Source organism: Montipora capricornis, chromosome 6 (genome assembly GCF_036669925.1).
Source record: "Montipora capricornis isolate CH-2021 chromosome 6, ASM3666992v2, whole genome shotgun sequence".
Lineage (NCBI taxonomy): Eukaryota > Metazoa > Cnidaria > Anthozoa > Scleractinia > Acroporidae > Montipora > Montipora capricornis.
Window position 1 is genome coordinate 28,000,391 of NC_090888.1, and position 7,500 is coordinate 28,007,890.

The 7,500-nt window shown below is 40.1% G+C and overlaps 1 protein-coding gene across 1 annotated transcript in view; it reads left to right on the top strand.

Moving 5' to 3' along the window:
* LOC138051901 (uncharacterized) overlaps positions 1-7,500 on the top strand; it is a 26,692-nt gene that overhangs the window by 4,474 nt on the left and 14,718 nt on the right. The gene's annotated exons all lie outside the window — the stretch shown is intronic.

The following is a 7,500-nucleotide window of genomic DNA, read 5'->3' on the forward strand; positions in this document are numbered from 1 at the left end:
TTAAAAGAACTACGTCGACATTTATTTTTTATGTACTACTTAAGTTTTAGGCAAGCACTTTTATTTTTAAATAAAAAAAAATAGGATTTGGTAAGCGTGACAAAAAAATTGTCAACGCTGCGGCAAATTTTTGTGAACACCACGGCAACAATTTAAAAAGGCCACGGCAAAAGTTTGTCGACATTACAGCAAAAGTTTGTCAACACCACGGCAAACATTTGTTGACACCACGGAAAAACTTACTTTCTCGCGGCAAAACTTACTTTTCCAAGGCAAAGCGTCTTGTTCCACGTCAAACTTTGTTTTCTAAGGGTTTGCCTACAATCCGGAATCCGGAACACAGTGAAAGGGGTAGAAAGGCTAAAATTACCACCGAAAGCAATAAACTCAACGATGGAGACATTCGCTTAGTAAGGTGCTGCTAAATTCGACGATAAATAAAGTTGATAAAGCATCTTGTTTGTTTGTATGTATGGTTTTAGTTACAATATTTCGTCAAGAGAACTCTTGATTTCGCCCATTCAAAATTCGCAGTGGAGAGAAGCAAGGCTACGTGTAGGCACCCACCCTTTTTGGTATTTTCTTTTCTGTCCTCCTCTAACACGCCTTCCAGTTCTGCACTGAGGGCGGCCTCCTCCACCATACACGCCCCGACAGAAAGCTTCTGAACTTGAATCGTCTCCGCGCTAAGACCAAAGTGAAGACAGTGCTGTTAAGAGAGATACTCTGTGCCGACGACGCTGCCTTTGTAAGTCATACAGAGAGCGGACAACAAGCGATCATAGACAGCTTCGCGACTGCCTGCCAGGACTTAGGCCTTACCATCATCAAGAAGACTAAGGCACTGACAATGGGGACCCATACTGAGCCGACCATCCTGATCAGCAACCAAGCACTCAACTCTGTGGGCGCCCTCAAGTACCTCGGCTCAACAACCACCTCCAATCTCTCCCTGAATAGTGACTTGAATACTCTGTATGCGTCCTCAGCATCCTGTTGTATGGGAGAGAGACATGGCCTACATACACGAGACAAGAAGCTAGACTGAACACACTCCACTTCAGATTCCTCCGCAAAATTCTTGAGATCACCTGGAAGGATCAAATCACCAACCAGGAAGTACTTGAAACTGCAGAACTGCCAGCTATCCTGTACCTCCTTTAAGAGCGTAGACTACGCTGTTGGCTAGGCCATGGGCCCCGAGCGCCTTCCAAAAGACCTACTCTATGGACAGCTGGATCAAGGCAACCGATAGAGAGGGTGACCGCTTCTTCGTTACAAACACGTCTGCAAACGAGACATGAAGGCAGCCAAATCAATGTCGGCAACTTGGAATCGCTGGCTGACGACCGTATTAAGTCGAGGGTAGCTGTAAAAGACGGGCCGCAAACGGGCAGAGGTAGAGAGGATGAGGACCTGGGTGGAGAGAGACAGAAGAAGAAGGTTTCCAAGCATCGGAAGCGATAATTTACGCAGTGTTCACACTACCACAGCCCTTGCAGCTCCAGAATTGGTCTTCGCAGTCACGTGCCTAATGCCTATACCAATGATCCATTGCATGCAAGGCAGAAGGAGGCCATGATATACGTAAAGTGGGACCAACGAGACTCTCTCTGGCTGCATTTTTATACAGTCGCGGATCCAGACCTGGAGGTAAGGTGGGGGCCCGCTCTCAAACATTTTGTGTTTGCCCTTTCACAGTTTTGGTGTTTTATGGTGTTTTGGTGGCTTTGGTCCAAAAATAAGGTGGGGGCTCTCTGGATCCATCATTGGTATATGCGTATAATTCGTCATTTTTCTAGGTGGAATAGTCACACTTTAAAACAGGGAAAAAGGAGTTTCTTCAGGCTGTTTCGCTCCGAGTCAGCAGCTGAAATTAAGTTCCAATGGTTTCTCCATTGGCATAGGTCAATTCAATCGTTCTCTCAATTTGTACCATGTTATTGTGATAGGTCCCTTAACTACCTCAGGCATAAGAAAAGGGAAAACGTAGTGGCTTTTAGTCAGGTCGAACACGGTAACAGCGCGGAAGAGCTAGTATGCATGCAAAGAAAAGGTTAAATTTAGTCCATGTTTTAGGGCAAAGATATGCATCTTGTTTAGATAACTCAGTTTTGACCTTGGTCAAATTACCATAATGAAGTCAATTGCAAGCACGACTGGGATGTTGTTGACATTATTGTTTTATAAGAATTGAATTCATGTCCAACAATCTTCTTCTTAGAGTTGGCTTCTTTAATGAAATGAAATTGGTATGCCAGATAATTTCTTTTTACATGGCTTCCACGAAGATCCGCTTGCACCACTATTTAAGACAGGCCCAGGGTCTTCTATTTAACCAATGACAACTGACAAGGGCTGTATTTCCAATCGACTGCCAAAAAGAAACAATAAGAAGTATTTTGTGATCATGAACAGTGAATTCTTGTGAACTTGAGGCGAAAGCGTTCTCTGAGCTTACAGCGGTTATCAGTCACAGGCGCCCCTCAACGATTCTGTTTTCATTTTTCGAAACTAAATTGATTGATTGACGTCCACCCAAATTCAGTTTCGAAAAAAAAAAAAAATAAAATAAAATAAAAAATAAAAAAAACAGTCGTTGAGGGGCACGTGTGAATGGTAACCGCTGTAAGTACTTGGGAAGCAATTGTTTTGATTTGAAATAAAGTGAAAATTGTTTTAGATATTAGCTATTTTCCTGTATGTTTTTAGAAAGGGGGCTCTGAGGCGAAAAATTTTCATTTCCGTGTGGTAAAATGCATTTCCATAATTATTGTACGTATGTAAGGATGTGTTCGATCGGCCTTATTCCGGAATAGGAATACATAGATTTGAAGGCAGAAATCCTTCGCTTTTACAGAGATTCACATGAAAATTGTCAAACACCTACTAAACTGAAATTTTAACCATATCTTCAACATCCTAGTTGCTTAAAAACTACGCCAAACATACTATTTCAAATCATCACTGCACCTACTTTTATTCCGTAATAGGGTCAATCGAACACGCCCTGAAGAGATCAAAAAACGAGTGTAATCAAGAAAATCGAGCGCCCAAAGACAATTGCTATAATATTTGATGTCAAAACATTATCACCCCACCATTATCACGGCGGAAGTGGAAGGGAAATTTAAGCGGAAAGGGACAGGTTTCGTTCCAATCCCAATACTCCGTCAAAGACACAAAATGGCGGAAAGAGATGCACATGAAGCCGAGGAGGTGATTCGCGATTACTTCAGCAAAGGATTTACCTATAACGACATACTTGCACTGTAAGATAAATACCATGGCATTCGAATGAGTATAGCTAAATTGAAAAGGCGCATGAAAGTGTTATGGTTGTATGTGACGCGATAAAACAACTGGCCCCATAACAATTTGCAACCTACGGGTGGATGTCCTCAGAAACTTATTACTGACCTCGGGACTGAGAATGGATTAATGGCCTCGATACACAGTTTTTTCCGGGATGATTTAAGTAGTCATCGTTATGTGCCATCTCTCCGGAGGCGTGGTGTTCCTACTTCAGAGGAAGCAGAAGGAACTGGTGGATAAATTTCTTTAAGGACCTAGAAGAGCAAGGCATGTTTAATCCAGCAAGTGAACTATAGGGCGTGAGTGTTTGTGGTTCTTTTTTGCACCATTACTGCAGCAGGATCTTGAACACCTTCAAGGGCATTGGAACACCCATTATATTCGAAAGTCAAGATATGATACCATCCCTGGACAACCTGATTCCTTGTACTATTTACCAGAGAATCATGGTGGGACCCCTAACCTGATAGCACGTGTTCCTGCCAACCAAATGGAATATTCCAGAGTGCAGTTGGTAGAGAGAGTTGTAAGAAATGAATATCAGGAGTATTTCCAGTACGTTCTCACTACTTGTGACTTGCAGATGTCAAGGAACTGGAGAGACGGTATAGAGTTGTACATATAGTTTACGTGATAGAAAGTGCGGCGTATGGGGTTTTATTCACGAGTTGTTTGTGTCAAAAACCGCGAACGAGCAAGGTACGAGCGAGTGAGGGTTTTTGACACGAACAACGAGTGAATACAATCCCGTACAAAGCACTTTCTATGCCGTGAGCTGTTTATGACACATAAGACGAGGATTTTTATTGAAATAGTTTTCTGAACGCAAATTAGAAACAAAAACTCAATAACAATAGAACCAAATGCAAATTAAATTTAATTCAATAACAAAGTAGGATTTGCACGAGATGCACGAGATGCACGAATGATTGGCTTTGAGAGGCCTTTACGCTATATATATATATCGTTGACTGGTTATACCGTACGCCACTCAGACTGGCTTTATAGGATTTTTTCACATGTGAAAATGAAGCGTATAGATTTGTACAAATGAACTTTATGGACTAAAATTCTCATGCTATGTGTAATAAAACACATTATTGGACTGTTGATTGAGTGACACACAAATGATTTCTTCTCGAAATAATGGCATGTTTGATTACCTGGTTCTTAAGGAATCGACATTACTTTTGATATCAAGCATGTCATCAAAAACCCTCAATGAATCATCTGTTTAACAAGTTTTGTTGAGTTCAAAATATTTTCATGTTAAGAAAAGGATACGTTGAAACGACAAACAGGAACAGTCTTCACAACAGGAACCATAACCTTAGCTAAGAACACAACCTTAAAGAGGTAACAGGGTGAGAGTTCTCTATGAAAATTTAAAGTCTCATCCTGCTCTATTTGCTCACTAGCTGAAGGCGACACATCTTCAAAAAAACTACATTCATCCTCAGTTGTACTGGCACACTCCTGTAGATACTTTTCATAGGTAGAAAAGTGATCAGTGTCACACAAGTAGAAAACTAATCGTTTGAATTCTTTTCCCACTTCTGTTTTATACTGCTTCAATAAAAAAAATTCCTTTGTTTGGCCTGGTAAAAGAAACAAAACTACAGAAGAAACATTTGAGACTGAAGGACAAGGGAGAACCTCGCTGCAACAGAAGCCCGTGGGGTACTTTCTTTTAAGGTCAATACAACAAATACTGGCGTGTACAGACTGTACTTTACCTACTCTTTTGCTTTCTATATTATTAACAGAGTTTTTAATGTGATCATGTGAAAGACACTACCTGTTTCACCACAGTATTACTTAAGCAAAGAGGACTTTTTTCCCTGTTCACATGGCCTCATCTAAACACGAGGGGAGTTGGGAGAATTCGAGACAGATATACAAACTCGAGACGCCGCTCGAAGGTTTGCATAACTGTCGAAAATTCTCCCAACTTCCCAAGTGTTAAGATGAGGCGATGTAAACATGAAAAAAGTCCTCTATTGCTTTTTAAAATATTTTTCAAAAAAAAAAAAAAAATTGACAAATGAAGGAAAAAGTGCTTTCCTAAAACTGAAGCAGTATATTTTTTAATTGTGCAGTATTGACTTCAAACTTTTGCCGTGATACTTGTGGGCAACCGTATGGGTTTCCTTTCAAAGCATCTGCAGTTATAAATATATTCCTTTAAACAGAGAAGAAATAGGGATAGTCTACGTTTTAGGGGGGCCAGTAGATAACTGGCGGGTGTAACATACAGTTCAGAAATGCATGCTCAATTGAGTCAGCGGAAAGACAAAATATACAGCTTGCGTCGCTAACGAATGCGAACTTTTTAAGTTCTTTGTTGGATAAGACTATTCTATGTAACAGTTTAAACGAAAACTGCCTCAATTCATTGTTTTTAGATGATTGGTAAATAAAAGAGATTATGAATTTCGTCTGCCAATTTTCAAACGGAAATTTCTCTCTCCATTTCCTGACACCTTTTGGTTTGATAACACAGCTATCATTAAAGAGGTTACAGTAAAGTTTGCAACACATACTGGTTACGTCTAGGGCTGATATTGGTTGATTCTAGTGAGTCGAATGAGGGACTTGCATAGGTTAATTTTAGCTTTCTGTTTTAAATCGGGTGGAATAGCAGCAATAACCTGAAAGTAGTGTAGATAATTTATCTTGATCCTGAATTTACTTTGGAATCCGTCGACTGTGAAGACGTTTCCATGGGGGTTCAAAATATCTTTAATAAAAACATATTCCACCTGCAAACCACGATTTCCGAAATAAAGAATGGTCATTGATAGTTACTGCTTTATTATTCCAAAGTATGCATTCACCATAAGGGAAGTAAGGGAGGATGTCCTGGAAGTATTCTAGAAGTTAATTCCCTGTAGAGAACAGGTAAACGCTTGTTAACAAGATCCACTTATAGTTACATCTTAATAGGAAGGTAAGTTTCCGTAATCTGAAAGGTAGTAACTTGGGATTGCTTTCCACGTGTCTTCCGTATCGCTTAATATCCTACTGATCCAAGCCAGGCGTAAAGACTTGATCATAATTGAAAAATCAACAGATTTGATTCCCACTTTTTCAAAGGATTGTTTCATGACTTGCCTCTTAATCTTATCTTTATTATTGTTCCACAAGAAGGAAAATAGTTGTGCTTGGACTGTTCTGGTAACATTGCCAGGGACTGAAAGCATAGACACTACGTGTATTAATTGCGAAACGCCAAGAGTTTTAGCTAATACTGCTTTTCCATAAAGTGTAAGGTCTCTTGATAGCCATAAATCTAATTTCGTTTTCATTTTTCGGATTCTGGTGAGGAAGATAGATTCCAAATTTTTTCCCATGTTGTAAGATAAAAGGGTTCCTAGAACTTTTTAATTGGGTCAGCTCTTGAATTCCAATATCTTGGATTTTTTATTTTTCTCGGATCCCGACCACATCGCTTTTTTTTTTGTTTATTCTTAGTCCTGAGAGGCTCCCGAATTTTTTCAAGAATAAGGAGACTAGACTTCAAGGTTTGCGTGTTGCTACTTATGATAGTTGTGTCATCTGCAAATTGTGAAATGTTAACTACCTGGTTGTTAGGTAAGAGTATGCCTACGCAGGCACGAGGTCAAGATTCTCCCATACAGACTGACTAAGCTCGGTTAATCAGAGCTAAGTATTGTATTGCACTGCAAAATAAAAATACAAATTACCTGATAAAAAGGTAAGATCAAACTTGACCAATTAAGGGATTGCTTTACTAATTACTAATTTCAGGTATACAGTATACAACGCTTTGATTACTTTTATTGGGGTATTCTGGATACTTTTTTCCGGGTATGCTTGTATACCACTACCCCCCCAATCCCCCTGGCCGACCCTGTCACTTTGCTCGCCGAAGTTTTTCACCGGTTTTTGCCAACTGTAAGAAAAGGGGGCCTGCCTATATTCTATAACACTGAAAAAATAGCATCATCCAATTTCGAACAGAACTTTGTTCGAGGCAGAGATCCAGTCGTTCGGCTATTCGCTAACTTGTTTGTGTAAAGTTATTTAACCGTTATACTCGTAGTTCATCAAGAATTCACTAGATCTCCAGTGCGCTGTCTTCTGTAATTGTTGTTTGCACGCAGTCAATAAAAGGCTGCACATCATCCCCATCCTCCACTGACGTCGTTCAAGGCTTCCTCC